The sequence below is a fragment of the Atractosteus spatula genome, unplaced genomic scaffold (genome assembly GCF_055471065.1).
Source record: "Atractosteus spatula isolate fAtrSpa1 unplaced genomic scaffold, fAtrSpa1.hap1 Scaffold_27, whole genome shotgun sequence".
Classification (NCBI taxonomy): Eukaryota; Metazoa; Chordata; class Actinopteri; order Semionotiformes; family Lepisosteidae; genus Atractosteus; species Atractosteus spatula.
Genome location: NW_028296841.1, coordinates 284,151 through 300,616, shown reverse-complemented (window position 1 = coordinate 300,616; position 16,466 = coordinate 284,151). Strand labels below are relative to the sequence as shown.

The following is a 16,466-nucleotide window of genomic DNA, read 5'->3' as shown; positions in this document are numbered from 1 at the left end:
TCATCTCAAGGGTATGTGTGAATGGAAGGTTGGGGATGGGGTTCGTGGTTAGCCGTGGGGTGAGGCAGGGGTGTCCCTTGTCCCCTCTCCTCTACGTGCTATACCTGGAGCCCCTTTTGCGACGAATCCAGAGTGACCCTTGGGTGGAGGGTGTACTAGTCCCGGGTAGCGGTGGAGCACAGGCAAAGTTGATGGCTTACGCAGACGATGTAACTTTGTTTCTTACCACTGACAGGTCTCTCACTCGGGTTCTGCAGATAGCGGACGCCATGGCTGCAGGAACGGGTGCACTGCTTAATCTCAGCAAGTGCACCGTCAAATATTTTGGCAGATGGAAGAACAGGCAGGATGTGGTAGGAGGTCTCAAACTAGAGACAGGGCCCGTGAAGATCTTGGGGGTCAGTTTCCATACTGCTGACTCTGCCACAATTAATTGGAGGAGTAAGATCTCAAAAGTGAATCAGAAGTTAGGTTTGTGGCAGAGTAGGCATTTGACACTGGTAGGAAAAGTCCTGGTAGTGAAGGTGGATATATTGCCGTTGCTCATCCATCTGGCCTGTGTTTTCCCGCTGCCTCCCAGGTTCCGTAGAGAGCTGGTGAGGACCATCTTCCGCTTCATTTGGGGCGGAGGATATGAGTACATCAAGCGGGTGGACATGCACAGGCCGGTGGAGGAAGGAGGTCGGGCGGTGCCGGACCTGCCGGTGAAATTGGACTCACTTTTCATCTCGGGGCTGTGCAGACTTCTGAAGGAGAGTCCGGACCACCTGTGCGTCCCCTTTGCACACTTGTGGTTTGCCTCTGCAGTAAAACATTTGGTAGTGTGGACAAACACAACACCCAAGGCAGAAAGGCTGCCATGGTATTATAAACAGGCGGTACAATGGCTAAAAAAGCACCCGGATGCTAAGGAAGGTACAGCACTGCTGGACCACAAGGCACTGTACCAGCTGGCTACTGCAAAGGAGGAGCCGGCTATTGTGGGAGTTCCGGGAGAGGTGTGGAGGCAGACGCAATCGGTAGGGCTGGAAAATAAGCTGAAGGACCTCAATTGGTTGGTGGTGTGGAACAGACTTCCAGTCCGAGAGACTTTACACAGACATGGTCTCTCCAGGCAGGACAAGTGCCCACGCACTGACTGCCAAGAAACCGAGTCCATCGCACACGTTTTATGGGATTGTGGGTTTGCACAGAGGGTATGGGACCAGTGTGGGGGCCTTTTAACGCAGGTGAAACAAGACTTTGTGGTGTCCAGACAAGTTATACTGCGTGGAATCCCAAAAACAAGGAGATGGGGGATCAATTTTTTGTTATGGCTGGTGATCAGTTTTGTAAAATATCATCTGTGGGCATCACGCAAAGACCTCACTGAGCATGGGGTCAGTGGAGCTCCAGCTGCTGTCGTGCATAAAGTGAAATATGATATAGCATGTCGGGTAAAATGGGATATTCTGAGGTGGGGTTTTGCGGCAGCCAAGGAGAGGTGGAAGGGGCTATTTTCGTTGGGGTGATTATTATGTTTTGTATAGTAAAAGTCGGTATGGGTTTGGGTGAATGTTTTGTTGTTTCAGATGTGGGGGTGGGTTTTGATTTGCATTTGAGGCGGGGTTAAGGAAATTGTATTTTGCTTGGGTTTTCAGAGGTGTGGGTTTTTGAATGTTGTTTTCTGTGTTTTTTGAGTAACATGTGGGTTGATTTTTTTGTGTGATGGGTCTTTTTTGCTGTTTTGTATGTTTTATACGTTTCTAATAAAAAAAAAAAAAAAAAAATCTGTTCTTATCAGTTTAATATCTGATACGTCCCCCATCGGGGGACCACATATTAAACGGATTTTTGGAACAGGGAGCTGGATCAGGAGCTTGCTCCGTCCTCTCCACGCATCGGCCCGGTATTGCAGCGCCTCCGGGAACGGTGCACTACCTTCTCTCAGCGGTGAAAAGACAGACGTAGCTAGCAAGCAAGCGAGGTGGACCGGAGCTCCTTCCTCTCCGGTCTCGTCTCTCGTCCATCTGTGCGTCTCTGTGTCTCTCTCTCTCCCCCTCCCCGTTCCCGTGCTCCCTCCGTGCACTTTCCCGCGCCTCGACTCTCTCGGCAAGCAGGCCGGCCCCCTTTTCGGCTCCCGTGCGTTTTCCCTCCAAAAAACTTAGTTTTTTCCTCCTTTTTCCAGGGAGGCAGGCGTGGCTTGTGTGTGTGTGTGTGTGTGTGTGTGTGTGTGTGTGTGTGTGTGTGTGTGTGTGTGTCCCCGTCCTTGCAGGCGGGCCCCTTTCGACAGCCGGCCGTTTTCCCTCCAAAAAACTTAGTATATACACCTTTTCTTTCTTTTTTTCGGCAGGCAGGCAGGTGTGTGTGTGTCCCCGTCCCTCCCGAGAGAGCGCTGCCCCTTGCCTCTGCCCGCAGGTGCCGACGGTCCGCTTTCGCTTGCAGCTCACTCGGCACGGCTGCTGCTGGTGGGAGGGGCCTAAGCTAAGGAGGCCGGCCGGCTGGCGCCCCCCGCGGCTGCGGTCGTTGTCGGGCCGTTGACAGGAGATCAAAGAGCAGGGCCCCCGCCCGGGACTGGCGGGCAGGCAGGCGAGCAAGCAGGCAGGCAAGAGAGGGGGAGAGCGGAGTCCGGGCGGCCGGCAGCCGCGTGCGGACCGGGCTCCAGAGGCGTCGGCCTGCGCCGCTGCGCGCCAGCCGGACGCCCGCGCGCCCGCCCAAGGCCGGCGTCGGGCATCGCTTCTCGGCCTTTTGGCGAAGATCAGAGGTCGAGGGAGAGACGAACGAGAGGACAACACCACAAGGACTGCGCTTTTGGATTGCTTTTTTGGATTTTGAACCCGGATTGCTTTTTGGACAACCCTTTCTTGGATTTTGGACGTCGGTACTTTGGTTTTTGATCCCGGCTTCGTGACTGGGCTGCTTTGCAGCCGAAAGGCTGCATTGACCATGGCTGCGGAGCCTGGAGAGGCGAGGAGGGCTGGAAAGGACCCCAGCATCAAGTGGACCATCCGCTTTCATTGGAAAGCGGAGACGGGGCCACCTGGAAGGGAAGAATTCGAGGATGAGGTTTTGTTCGGAGCTTTGGGGCTGAAGGCTACTGACATCAAATGTGTGCAAGGGAACCGGGCACAGAAGTTTATCGACGCCACGTTCATGAGCGCAGAGATCCACAAGAGAATGGCGGAAAAATGTGGGAAGATCATCAAGGACGGCGGATTGCAGGAGTACGAATGTGGTGGACTAAAGGGCGACAGCAAGAGGTGGGTGGTCCTACATATGTTCGACCCGTTCATTTCAGATGCCGACGTGACAACCTTCCTGCGCAGATACGTGGAGGTGAGGAGGGGGCCTAACGTGGTCAGCGACACACGTACTGTGTGGACGGGGAAGCGTCGGTACGAGGTGGAATTGCGGCGGGATGACAGAGCAGAGGACGGGTTCACCCACCCACCAGCGACCTTCTCAATTGGATCAGGTAGGGGGTACCTGTACTATTGGGACCAACCCCAATTCTGCAGGAAGTGCCGGACTTCTGGGCACCAGGAAGGAGCGTGCGAAGCAGAGAAGTGTGGGAAGTGCAACCGCCAGGGCCACCACACACGGGAGTGTCCTGTAAAGGAGTGCTCCCTGTGTGGAGACACTAGGCACCTATACCGGCAGTGTCAGAGGAGGGGCAAGGACATCGACAAGGCGGTCGCGGAGTGGATGAGGCAGGCGGACGAGGAAAGCGAGAGGGAAGACCGGCCGGCGGGCAGCAGACCCCCAGGTAAGAGGGAGAAGAAGAGGGGAACACAACAGGGGAAGGAGCAGGAGGAGGAGGGGCGCCAGGCAGACGAGGACGGCAAGCGGCCCGGAACATCATGGGGATCGGACAGCGAGCAGCCGGGAACATCCGGGGGAGCAGACGGAGGAGCCGGAACCTGGGCGGAGGTGGTGAGACGAGGGCGCCCCCTGCAGGGGGGGAGAGGAACTGCAGCGCCAGCCCCAGCGCCTGTAGAGGAGGAGGGGATGGTGACCCTGCAGAGCGCAGGGACGAAAAGGAAGACAAAGAGGGCGCGGGGGGAGAAGCGTCGGCCGGAGACGCTGGAGAAGAAGAAGAAGACGGCCGAGGAGAAAGGCCAGGAGGAAGACCAGGAGGAAGACCAGGGGGACCTCGCGGACTCTGAGGGGATGGAAGAGGAGGAGGGTGGCGTGTCGGCCTCGAGCGACTCGGAGGCCGAAAGCACCTCGGACTCTCTCCCCCCAGGGCAGGCGCCAGGACCAACACCAAGGAGCGCCTATTCAGTAGCGCCCAACATGAACGAGGAAGGAAGCCCCGTATTTAACTGCCAGCCGGAAACGCCTACTCCGGAACAGGAAGCCCTGGACAGCCCCGTGGCGGTCCAGTATATGGACACGGAGGACGACAGCTCGGTGAGTACAGCAGGGACTGCGAGCTCTCCCGATTTCAGCCGCCTGGAGGGAATGGAGAGTGACAGCCCCCCTCGAGAACCACCATGACCCTTACAGTAGCAACCGCTAACGTAAGGGGTCTGAGGAAGCAGGAAAAAAGAGCGGCGGTTTTTACTTACCTGTCTCGAAGGAATCTGGATGTGGTCTTCCTACAAGAAGTTCACCTCAAGGACCTCGACGACGTGAGGACCCTACGGAGGGAGTGGAGGAGGGGTCCCTCGTGGTGGAGCGTCGGAGGGGTGAATTCTTCTGGCGTGGGTATCCTGTGCGGCTCGCCAGGGTTTGTCGCCCAGACAGTCAGCTCAGTGGTTCCCGGACGTCTGCTGGTGGTGGACGGAACCTGGAGGGGAGTGAAGATAAGGTTGGTCAACGTGTACGCCCCAGCAGACAGAAGGCAGCAGGGCTCCTTCCTGAAAGACCTGGAGCCCGTGCTATACACCAACAGAGAGCTGATTGTGGGCGGCGACTTCAACATCGACCTGGGAGACCCGCACGGCCAGGGAGTTCATCTGTTGAGGTCCTTGATTACGGATTTCAGCCTTCGAGACGGGTTTCGGAACGTTGCACACCACACCTGGGACAACGGAAGAGGGAGCTTTCGGCGCCTCGACTATATCCTCTCTACGGTGAAGTGGACGACGCTAAGCAGGCAAGTGACCCCCACCTGGTTCTCGGACCATCGGCTGCTCACGGTCACCTTCGGTGTTGAGGACCCGTGCTTCCAGGCCGGATACTGGAAGCTGAACAGACAAGTCTTACAGGAGGCGAGATACCGAAGGAAGGTCGTATCAGTGCTGGAAGACCTTGGGAAGAGGAGGGGGCTGTTTAGCTCCGCGGTGCACTGGTGGGAATCGTGCAAACAGACTCTCGCGACGGTCACCAGGCGATACTGCTGGATCCGGCGGAGTCTGGAGGAACGCCAGTGCGCCCGGCTCCAGGAAGAGCTAGAAGCACTGTATGAGCAGCTGAACCAGGGGGGCGCCTTCAACGGCGAGAAGATCGCAAACGTCAGGAGCCTGCTTAGGGACAAGTGGCTGCAGAGAGCAAAAGACTACCTCTTCAGGCTGCGGGGAGTTTGGAGGGAGGGAGAAGAACAGTGCTCACCCCAATTCTTCAGCGCCGTGAGAAGACAGCAGGAGCGCAGCTGTTTTGAAAGCATACGGCGCGAAGATGGGGCTGCAGTCACGGACTTACCCGGGATGCTGGAGTGTGCCACAGGGTTCTACACAGCCTTGTTTCAGGAGAAGGAGATCGACGCCAGCATCAAGGAGAGGCTCCTGGAGGGCGTGGAGAAGGCGGTGGACGACCCCGCCGCGCTGGTCGGGCCGGTGACAGGGGCGGAAATAAAAACAGCTTTGTTCGGATTGAAGAAGGGCACCGTCCCCGGTGTCGACGGCCTACCAGCGGAGTTCTACCGTACCTTCTGGGAACAACTGGAGCCTTTCCTGGTGCAGGTCTTCAATGAGGCCCTGGACAGCAGTGAACTGGGCCTCTCCATGAAGACCGGCGTCGTGACTCTGATCTACAAGGGAGGAGACAAGGCGAACCTGGGAAACTGGAGGCCGATCCAGCTCCTGTGCACGGACTATAAGATCTTGGCCAGGGTGCTGGGCGGCCGCCTGAGGACGGTGATGCCGGCGCTGGTCGGGGCGGATCAGACATGTGGCGTGGCAGGCCGGAAGATCAGCTGGACCCTGCAGCTGGTCCGGGACACCATCGCCTGGGTGGAGGACAGAGGCCTGCCGCTCATGCTGGTGAGCCTAGACCAAGCGAAGGCGTTCGACCGGGTCCATCACAAGATCCTGTGGGCACTCCTGAGGAAGAAAGGCCTGCCTGACACCTTTGTCAGGTGGATTGAGGCACTATACAGCGGTGCCACGTCCCGGGTAAGCGTCAACGGAGCTGTAGGGAGGAGGATATCGGTAAGGTGTGGTGTGCGACAGGGCTGTCCACTCTCGCCCCTGCTGTACGTCGTCTTCTTAGAGCTACTACTGGACCGCTTACGGAAGGATCCTGGAGTGACGGGAGTGAAAGTGCCAGGTGGAGGTGGGCAGGAAGTTAAGATCGCGGCCTACGCGGACGACGTGACACTCTTCCTCAGCTCTGACAGGAGCCTGGGGAGGGTGTTGGAGATCGTGGAGGCCTACTCCAGAGGCACCGGCGCCCAGCTGAACCGCGCAAAGAGCCTGGTGAAGCTGTTTGGAACCTGGCCGTACGTACCTGAAATCACTGGAGGATTGAAGGAGACAACAGACCCGGTGAAGATCCTGGGGGTCCTGTTTCACACCTTGGACCCCTCGGGACTGAACTGGGAGGCCAGGTTCCGGAAGATCAGGCAGAAGCTGGGCCTTTGGCAACATCGATCCCTCACGTGGATTGGGAAGGCGCTGGTGCTGAAGGTGGAGATCCTGCCCTTGCTGCTCCACCTGGCAGTGGTGTACCCCCTACCTGTGAGAAGGAGAAAAGAACTGGTTAAGACAATCTTCGCCTTTGTCTGGGGCCACTCCTATGAGCGCATCCGCCGGACTGAAATGTGCAGACCCATCGAGGAAGGAGGCAGGGGGATCCTGAACTTCCCAGTGAAGTTGGACTGCATTTTCGTCGCCAACCTGTGCGTCATCCTGCACGGAAACCCGCCCCACCTGTGTGGCCGGTTCGTGAGCCTCTGGCTGGCGGCGAGTATGAGACACCTGGCCGTCTGGAGCAACACGACCCCGAAGGCTGAGCGGCTCCCACTGCACTACCGCCACGCAGTGCAGTGGCTGCGGGCACATCCAGAGGTACGGGACAGTAAAATAGCGCTGAGCCATAGGCTGATGTACCAGACAATCACTGCAGTGGACAGGCCAGCGCTCCTGGGTGTGCCCAGGGACATCTGGCAGCAGGCCCAACCAAAGGGCCTGGACAACAGACTTAAAGACCTGAACTGGCTCGGCGTGTGGGGTCGGATGGCGGTCAGGGCCGTCATGTACTCGCATGGACTATCAAAACAGAGCCAGTGCCCGAGGCACGGCTGCACAGGGGAAGAAACTGTCAACCATGTCTTTTGGGAGTGCGGGTTCGTGCAGAGGGTGTGGAAGTCCAGCCAGCACCTTTACGCACAGGTAGGACTGGGGTCCCTCCTGTCTCTGAACGTGGTAATGAAGGGCGTGCCCGGTTCCCGGAAGTGGAATGCAGCCTTCCTGCTATGGCTTTTAATCAGCCTTACCAAGCTTCACGTGTGGGACGCAAGAGCAGAGCTGGTCAGACATGGTGTGGAGAGGTCTGTTCCAGCCATACTGAAGAGGGTGAAGAGAGACGTCTCACGGAAGATCCGGTGGGACGTCCTCCGATGGGGTTTCGCCGCTGCGAGAGAAAGATGGAAGGACTTGATCACGTGGTGTTAAAGGTGGTGGGTAGTATAAACTTTTAAGCACTGTGTTTTGTACCGTTTTCTAATAAAAACATAAAAAATCTGTTCTTATCAGTTTAATATCTGATACGTCCCCCATCGGGGGACCACATATTAAACGGATTTTTGGAACAGGGAGCTGGATCAGGAGCTTGCTCCGTCCTCTCCACGCATCGGCCCGGTATTGCAGCGCCTCCGGGAACGGTGCACTACCTTCTCTCAGCGGTGAAAAGACAGACGTAGCTAGCAAGCAAGCGAGGTGGACCGGAGCTCCTTCCTCTCCGGTCTCGTCTCTCGTCCATCTGTGCGTCTCTGTGTCTCTCTCTCTCCCCCTCCCCGTTCCCGTGCTCCCTCCGTGCACTTTCCCGCGCCTCGACTCTCTCGGCAAGCAGGCCGGCCCCCTTTTCGGCTCCCGTGCGTTTTCCCTCCAAAAAACTTAGTTTTTTCCTCCTTTTTCCAGGGAGGCAGGCGTGGCTTGTGTGTGTGTGTGTGTGTGTGTGTGTGTGTGTGTGTGTGTGTGTGTGTGTGTGTCCCCGTCCTTGCAGGCGGGCCCCTTTCGACAGCCGGCCGTTTTCCCTCCAAAAAACTTAGTATATACACCTTTTCTTTCTTTTTTTCGGCAGGCAGGCAGGTGTGTGTGTGTCCCCGTCCCTCCCGAGAGAGCGCTGCCCCTTGCCTCTGCCCGCAGGTGCCGACGGTCCGCTTTCGCTTGCAGCTCACTCGGCACGGCTGCTGCTGGTGGGAGGGGCCTAAGCTAAGGAGGCCGGCCGGCTGGCGCCCCCCGCGGCTGCGGTCGTTGTCGGGCCGTTGACAGGAGATCAAAGAGCAGGGCCCCCGCCCGGGACTGGCGGGCAGGCAGGCGAGCAAGCAGGCAGGCAAGAGAGGGGGAGAGCGGAGTCCGGGCGGCCGGCAGCCGCGTGCGGACCGGGCTCCAGAGGCGTCGGCCTGCGCCGCTGCGCGCCAGCCGGACGCCCGCGCGCCCGCCCAAGGCCGGCGTCGGGCATCGCTTCTCGGCCTTTTGGCTAAGATCAAGTGTAGTATCTGTTCTTATCAGTTTAATATCTGATACGTCCCCCATCGGGGGACCACATATTAAACGGATTTTTGGAACAGGGAGCTGGATCAGGAGCTTGCTCCGTCCTCTCCACGCATCGGCCCGGTATTGCAGCGCCTCCGGGAACGGTGCACTACCTTCTCTCAGCGGTGAAAAGACAGACGTAGCTAGCAAGCAAGCGAGGTGGACCGGAGCTCCTTCCTCTCCGGTCTCGTCTCTCGTCCATCTGTGCGTCTCTGTGTCTCTCTCTCTCCCCCTCCCCGTTCCCGTGCTCCCTCCGTGCACTTTCCCGCGCCTCGACTCTCTCGGCAAGCAGGCCGGCCCCCTTTTCGGCTCCCGTGCGTTTTCCCTCCAAAAAACTTAGTTTTTTCCTCCTTTTTCCAGGGAGGCAGGCGTGGCTTGTGTGTGTGTGTGTGTGTGTGTGTGTGTGTGTGTGTGTGTGTGTCCCCGTCCTTGCAGGCGGGCCCCTTTCGACAGCCGGCCGTTTTCCCTCCAAAAAACTTAGTATATACACCTTTTCTTTCTTTTTTTCGGCAGGCAGGCAGGTGTGTGTGTGTCCCCGTCCCTCCCGAGAGAGCGCTGCCCCTTGCCTCTGCCCGCAGGTGCCGACGGTCCGCTTTCGCTTGCAGCTCACTCGGCACGGCTGCTGCTGGTGGGAGGGGCCTAAGCTAAGGAGGCCGGCCGGCTGGCGCCCCCCGCGGCTGCGGTCGTTGTCGGGCCGTTGACAGGAGATCAAAGAGCAGGGCCCCCGCCCGGGACTGGCGGGCAGGCAGGCGAGCAAGCAGGCAGGCAAGAGAGGGGGAGAGCGGAGTCCGGGCGGCCGGCAGCCGCGTGCGGACCGGGCTCCAGAGGCGTCGGCCTGCGCCGCTGCGCGCCAGCCGGACGCCCGCGCGCCCGCCCAAGGCCGGCGTCGGGCATCGCTTCTCGGCCTTTTGGCTAAGATCAAGTGTAGTATCTGTTCTTATCAGTTTAATATCTGATACGTCCCCCATCGGGGGACCACATATTAAACGGATTTTTGGAACAGGGAGCTGGATCAGGAGCTTGCTCCGTCCTCTCCACGCATCGGCCCGGTATTGCAGCGCCTCCGGGAACGGTGCACTACCTTCTCTCAGCGGTGAAAAGACAGACGTAGCTAGCAAGCAAGCGAGGTGGACCGGAGCTCCTTCCTCTCCGGTCTCGTCTCTCGTCCATCTGTGCGTCTCTGTGTCTCTCTCTCTCCCCCTCCCCGTTCCCGTGCTCCCTCCGTGCACTTTCCCGCGCCTCGACTCTCTCGGCAAGCAGGCCGGCCCCCTTTTCGGCTCCCGTGCGTTTTCCCTCCAAAAAACTTAGTTTTTTCCTCCTTTTTCCAGGGAGGCAGGCGTGGCTTGTGTGTGTGTGTGTGTGTGTGTGTGTGTGTGTGTGTGTGTGTGTGTGTGTGTGTGTGTCCCCGTCCTTGCAGGCGGGCCCCTTTCGACAGCCGGCCGTTTTCCCTCCAAAAAACTTAGTATATACACCTTTTCTTTCTTTTTTTCGGCAGGCAGGCAGGTGTGTGTGTGTCCCCGTCCCTCCCGAGAGAGCGCTGCCCCTTGCCTCTGCCCGCAGGTGCCGACGGTCCGCTTTCGCTTGCAGCTCACTCGGCACGGCTGCTGCTGGTGGGAGGGGCCTAAGCTAAGGAGGCCGGCCGGCTGGCGCCCCCCGCGGCTGCGGTCGTTGTCGGGCCGTTGACAGGAGATCAAAGAGCAGGGCCCCCGCCCGGGACTGGCGGGCAGGCAGGCGAGCAAGCAGGCAGGCAAGAGAGGGGGAGAGCGGAGTCCGGGCGGCCGGCAGCCGCGTGCGGACCGGGCTCCAGAGGCGTCGGCCTGCGCCGCTGCGCGCCAGCCGGACGCCCGCGCGCCCGCCCAAGGCCGGCGTCGGGCATCGCTTCTCGGCCTTTTGGCTAAGATCAAGTGTAGTATCTGTTCTTATCAGTTTAATATCTGATACGTCCCCCATCGGGGGACCACATATTAAACGGATTTTTGGAACAGGGAGCTGGATCAGGAGCTTGCTCCGTCCTCTCCACGCATCGGCCCGGTATTGCAGCGCCTCCGGGAACGGTGCACTACCTTCTCTCAGCGGTGAAAAGACAGACGTAGCTAGCAAGCAAGCGAGGTGGACCGGAGCTCCTTCCTCTCCGGTCTCGTCTCTCGTCCATCTGTGCGTCTCTGTGTCTCTCTCTCTCCCCCTCCCCGTTCCCGTGCTCCCTCCGTGCACTTTCCCGCGCCTCGACTCTCTCGGCAAGCAGGCCGGCCCCCTTTTCGGCTCCCGTGCGTTTTCCCTCCAAAAAACTTAGTTTTTTCCTCCTTTTTCCAGGGAGGCAGGCGTGGCTTGTGTGTGTGTGTGTGTGTGTGTGTGTGTGTGTGTGTGTGTGTGTGTGTGTGTCCCCGTCCTTGCAGGCGGGCCCCTTTCGACAGCCGGCCGTTTTCCCTCCAAAAAACTTAGTATATACACCTTTTCTTTCTTTTTTTCGGCAGGCAGGCAGGTGTGTGTGTGTCCCCGTCCCTCCCGAGAGAGCGCTGCCCCTTGCCTCTGCCCGCAGGTGCCGACGGTCCGCTTTCGCTTGCAGCTCACTCGGCACGGCTGCTGCTGGTGGGAGGGGCCTAAGCTAAGGAGGCCGGCCGGCTGGCGCCCCCCGCGGCTGCGGTCGTTGTCGGGCCGTTGACAGGAGATCAAAGAGCAGGGCCCCCGCCCGGGACTGGCGGGCAGGCAGGCGAGCAAGCAGGCAGGCAAGAGAGGGGGAGAGCGGAGTCCGGGCGGCCGGCAGCCGCGTGCGGACCGGGCTCCAGAGGCGTCGGCCTGCGCCGCTGCGCGCCAGCCGGACGCCCGCGCGCCCGCCCAAGGCCGGCGTCGGGCATCGCTTCTCGGCCTTTTGGCTAAGATCAAGTGTAGTATCTGTTCTTATCAGTTTAATATCTGATACGTCCCCCATCGGGGGACCACATATTAAACGGATTTTTGGAACAGGGAGCTGGATCAGGAGCTTGCTCCGTCCTCTCCACGCATCGGCCCGGTATTGCAGCGCCTCCGGGAACGGTGCACTACCTTCTCTCAGCGGTGAAAAGACAGACGTAGCTAGCAAGCAAGCGAGGTGGACCGGAGCTCCTTCCTCTCCGGTCTCGTCTCTCGTCCATCTGTGCGTCTCTGTGTCTCTCTCTCTCCCCCTCCCCGTTCCCGTGCTCCCTCCGTGCACTTTCCCGCGCCTCGACTCTCTCGGCAAGCAGGCCGGCCCCCTTTTCGGCTCCCGTGCGTTTTCCCTCCAAAAAACTTAGTTTTTTCCTCCTTTTTCCAGGGAGGCAGGCGTGGCTTGTGTGTGTGTGTGTGTGTGTGTGTGTGTGTGTGTGTGTGTGTCCCCGTCCTTGCAGGCGGGCCCCTTTCGACAGCCGGCCGTTTTCCCTCCAAAAAACTTAGTATATACACCTTTTCTTTCTTTTTTTCGGCAGGCAGGCAGGTGTGTGTGTGTCCCCGTCCCTCCCGAGAGAGCGCTGCCCCTTGCCTCTGCCCGCAGGTGCCGACGGTCCGCTTTCGCTTGCAGCTCACTCGGCACGGCTGCTGCTGGTGGGAGGGGCCTAAGCTAAGGAGGCCGGCCGGCTGGCGCCCCCCGCGGCTGCGGTCGTTGTCGGGCCGTTGACAGGAGATCAAAGAGCAGGGCCCCCGCCCGGGACTGGCGGGCAGGCAGGCGAGCAAGCAGGCAGGCAAGAGAGGGGGAGAGCGGAGTCCGGGCGGCCGGCAGCCGCGTGCGGACCGGGCTCCAGAGGCGTCGGCCTGCGCCGCTGCGCGCCAGCCGGACGCCCGCGCGCCCGCCCAAGGCCGGCGTCGGGCATCGCTTCTCGGCCTTTCGGCTAAGATCGGAAAAGTACGTGGCAGGCCCGCGGCTTGAAGACTTGGCTGGGGGACGAGAAGGGCGGCGGCGGAGAGACCGTGAGAGGAGACCGAGAGGACAGCGTTGCGGAGACACGTTTTGGATTGCCTTGGATTGACCCGGATTGCTTTTGGATTACGTTTTTTGCCTTTTGGACGTCGGAACCTTTGATTTTCTTTTTCTACCCGGCTTTGCATCTCTTGGCTGTTTGGCGGCCGAAAGGCTGCTCCCAACCATGGCTGCAGAGCCAGGAGAGGCGAGGAGGGCTGGGAAGGACCCCAGCATCAAGTGGACCCTCCGCTTCCATTGGAAACCGGAGACGGCGCCACCAGGAAGGGAGCAATTTGAGGATGATGTCCTGTTTGGTGCTTTGGGGCTGAAGGCAGCAGAGATCAAGTGCGTGCAGGGGAACCAGCCACAGAAGTTCATCGACACCACCTTCATCAGTGCGGACATCCACAAAAGAATGGTAGGGAAATGCAATGACATCATTAAGAGCGGCGGATTCCGGGAGTATGAGTGTGGTGGATTGCAGTGCGACAGCAAGAGGTGGGTGGTTTTGCACATGTTTGACCCCTTTGTGACGGATGCCGACGTGACTACCTTCCTGAGCAGGTATGTGGATGTGAGAACTGGGCCTTTGGTGCTCAGCGACACACGCACTGTGTGGACGGGAAAGCGTCGGTACCTGGTGGATCTGAGGCGGGACAAGGATTCAAAGGACGGATACAGCCACCCACCGGCCACATTCGCAATCGGAGGAGGTAGGGGGTACATGTTTTACTGGGACCAGCCTGACTTTTGCAGGAAGTGTCGGACCACCGGGCACCGTGAGGGGGCATGTACGGCGGAGAAGTGTGGGAAGTGCGGCCGCCCGGGACACCACACCCGAGACTGCCAGGTGAAGGAGTGCTCCCTGTGCGGGGACAGAGGCCACCTTTTCCGGCAGTGCAGCAAGAGGGGCGCGGCCACGGAGAGGACGGCCAAGGAGAGAACGGCCACGGAGAAGGCGGCCACGGAGGAGGCGGTTAAGGAGTGGATCAGGCAGGCGGATGAGGCCAGCGAGGGGGAAGGCCGGCCGACGAGCAGCAGGCCCCCCGGTAAGGGAGAGAAGAGGGGAGGAAAGAAACAGGGACGGGAACAGGTGGAGGAGGAGCGCCAGGGAGAAGAGGATGGTGAGCGTCCAGGAACATCGTGGGGCTCAGACATGGAGCAGCGGGAGGCAGCCCGGGGATCGGATAGCGAACGACCGGGAACATCGCGGGGAGCGGACGGAGGGGCTGGAACCTGGGCGGAAGTGGTGAGGAAGGGGCGCCCCCTGATGGGCGGGGGAAGAACTGCGCCTGCACCGACGCCAGCAGAGGAGGAGGGGATGGTGGCCCTGCAGAGCGCGGGGCAGAAGAGGAAGACGAAGAGGCTGCGGGCAGGAAAACGCCGGCAAGAGACGCAGGAGAAGAAGAAGAAGACGGTCGAGGAGGAAGGCCAGGAGGAAGACCCGGGAGACCTCGCAGACTCTGAGGGGATGGAAGAGGAGGAGGGAGTCTCGTCGGCCTTGAGCGACTCCGAGGCCGAAAGCACCTCGGAATCTCTTCCCCCAGGGCAGGGGTCAGGGGCGGTACCGATGGCCGTCTTTTCAGTATTGGGCAATGTGACGGACGAAGGCAGCCCTGTAGTCGCCTGCCTGACTGAACCGCTTACTCCCGAGCAAGAGGCCCCGGATACCCCAGTCCAGTTCATGGACACGGAGGATGGCAGCTCAGGAAGTACAGCAGGGACGGCGAGCTCTCCGGATTCCAGCCGCTCGGAGGGAATGGAGAGTGACAGTCTCCCTCAAGACCCGCCATGACCCTCACAGTTGCAACAGCTAACGTGAGGGGTCTGAGGAAGCAGGAGAAGAGAGTGGCAGTGTTTTCCTACCTGTCTCGAAGGAAGCTGGATGTGACCTTTCTGCAGGAAGTCCATCTCAAGGACCTCGACGACGTGAGGACCCTTCAGAGGGAGTGGAGGAGGGGTCCCTCGTGGTGGAGCGTCGGAGGGGTGAACTCTTCTGGCGTGGGTATCCTGTGCGGCCTGCCAGGGTTCGCCGCCCAAACAGTCAGCTCAGTGATTCCCGGACGTCTGCTGGTGGTGGACGGAACCTGGAGGGGAGTGAAGATAAGGTTAGTCAACGTGTACGCCCCAGCAGACAGAAGGCAGCAGGGCTCCTTTTTGAAAGACCTGGAGCCCGTGCTGTATACCAACAGGGAGCTGATTGTCGGCGGCGACTTCAACATCGACCTGGGAGACCCGCACGGACAGGGAGTTCATCTGTTGAGGTCCTTGATCGCAGACTTCGGCCTTCGAGACGGGTTTCAGAACGTTGCACACCACACCTGGGACAACGGGAGAGGGAGTTTTCGACGCCTCGACTACATCCTCTCTACTGTGAAGTGGACAACATTAAGCAGGCAAGTGACCCCTACCTGGTTCTCGGATCACCAGCTGCTCACGATCTCTTTCGGTGTTGAGGACCCGCGCTTCCAGGCTGGGTACTGGAAGCTAAACAAACAAGTTCTACAAGAGGAGAGATACCGAAGGAAGATCGGGACAGTGCTGAAAGACCTGGGGAGGAGAAGAGAGCTCTTTAGCTCGGCGGTGCACTGGTGGGAATCGTGTAAACAGACTCTCGCGACGGTCACCAGGCGATACTGCTGGATCCGGCGGAGTCTGGAGGAACGCCAGTGCGCCCAGCTCCAAGAGGAGCTAGAAGCACTGTACGAGCAGCTGAACCAGGGGGGCGCCTTCAACGGCGAGAAGATTGCCATCGTCAGGAGCCTGCTTAGAGACACGTGGCTGCAGAGAGCAAAGAACTTTCTTTTCAGGCTGCGGGGAGTTTGGAAGGAGGGAGAAGAACAGTGCTCTCCCCAATTCTTCAGCGCCGTGAGGAGGCAGCAGGAGCGCTGCTGCTTCGAAAGCTTGCGGCGCGAAGATGGGACTGCAGTCACGGACTTACCCGGGATGCTGGAGTGTGCCACAGGGTTTTACGCTACCTTGTTCCAGGAGAAGGAGATCGACGCCAGCACCAAGGAGAGGCTCCTGGAGGGTGTTGAGAAGGCGGTGGACGATCCCGCCTCGCTGGTCGGGCCTGTGACGGGGGCGGAAATCAAGACAGCATTGTTTGGTTTGAAGAAGGGGACCGTCCCCGGAGTCGACGGCCTACCAGCGGAGTTCTACCGCACCTTCTGGGACCAGCTAGAGCCTTTTCTGGTGCAGGTCTTCAATGAGGCCCTGGACAGCAATGAACTGGGCCTCTCTATGAAGACCGGCGTCGTGACCCTGATCTACAAGGGAGGAGACAAAGCGGACCTGGGAAACTGGAGGCCGATCCAGCTCCTGTGCACGGACTATAAGATCTTGGCCAGGGTGCTGGGCGGCCGTCTGAGAACGGTGATGCCGGAGCTGGTCGGGGCGGACCAGACATGTGGCGTGGCAGGCCGGAAGATCAGCTGGACTCTACAGCTGATCCGGGACACAATTGCTTGGGTGGAGGACAGAGGCCTGCCGCTCATGCTGGTGAGCCTAGATCAGGCGAAGGCGTTCGACCGGGTCCACCATGAGACCCTGTGGGCACTCCTAAGGAGGAAGGGTCTGCCTGACGCTTTCGTCAGGTGGATCGAAGCGCTCTACAATGGCGCCACGTCCCGGGTAAGAGTCAACGGAGCAGTAGGGAG

The 16,466-nt window shown here is 59.7% G+C and overlaps 6 non-coding genes across 6 annotated transcripts; all 6 read left to right on the top strand.

Moving 5' to 3' along the window:
- The first annotated feature begins 1,737 nt into the window (after nt 1-1,737).
- On the top strand, nt 1,738-1,922 carry LOC148807831 (U2 spliceosomal RNA). Its single transcript, XR_016088825.1, has one exon. It is a non-coding gene; the product is annotated as a U2 spliceosomal RNA (small nuclear RNA).
- A 5,933-nt stretch (nt 1,923-7,855) lies between these two features.
- LOC148807830 (U2 spliceosomal RNA) lies at nt 7,856-8,037 on the top strand. The gene has a single exon (XR_016088819.1). It is a non-coding gene; the product is annotated as a U2 spliceosomal RNA (small nuclear RNA).
- A 787-nt stretch (nt 8,038-8,824) lies between these two features.
- LOC148807829 (U2 spliceosomal RNA) lies at nt 8,825-9,015 on the top strand. The gene has a single exon (XR_016088782.1). It is a non-coding gene; the product is annotated as a U2 spliceosomal RNA (small nuclear RNA).
- Nucleotides 9,016-9,792: 777 nt separating this feature from the next.
- Nucleotides 9,793-9,983, top strand: LOC148807828 (U2 spliceosomal RNA). The gene has a single exon (XR_016088781.1). It is a non-coding gene; the product is annotated as a U2 spliceosomal RNA (small nuclear RNA).
- Nucleotides 9,984-10,774: 791 nt separating this feature from the next.
- On the top strand, nt 10,775-10,965 carry LOC148807827 (U2 spliceosomal RNA). The gene has a single exon (XR_016088780.1). It is a non-coding gene; the product is annotated as a U2 spliceosomal RNA (small nuclear RNA).
- A 785-nt stretch (nt 10,966-11,750) lies between these two features.
- Nucleotides 11,751-11,941, top strand: LOC148807826 (U2 spliceosomal RNA). Its single transcript, XR_016088779.1, has one exon. It is a non-coding gene; the product is annotated as a U2 spliceosomal RNA (small nuclear RNA).
- Nucleotides 11,942-16,466: the final 4,525 nt, after the last annotated feature.